Below are 209 nucleotides of genomic sequence, written 5' to 3'. Positions count from 1 at the left end.
TCCTGGGGTTCCTCATAGAACAGGGAAGACTCCATGCTGACCCATCCAAAATCACTGCAGTCACCAATTGGCCCACTCCCACCTGTCCTCCCAGTCCCAGTCCTACATTGCCTAGTTGTTTGCCTTATCACATCACTATATACATTTGTACAGCACTATTAAAATCGCTTGCACTGAAGTCAGCCCTCTGGGTCTGTTTCTTTCTTCAC

This window comes from Monopterus albus, unplaced genomic scaffold, assembly GCF_001952655.1.
Source record: "Monopterus albus unplaced genomic scaffold, M_albus_1.0 scaffold133.1, whole genome shotgun sequence".
NCBI lineage: Eukaryota > Metazoa > Chordata > Actinopteri > Synbranchiformes > Synbranchidae > Monopterus > Monopterus albus.
This window is presented reverse-complemented; position numbering follows the sequence as displayed.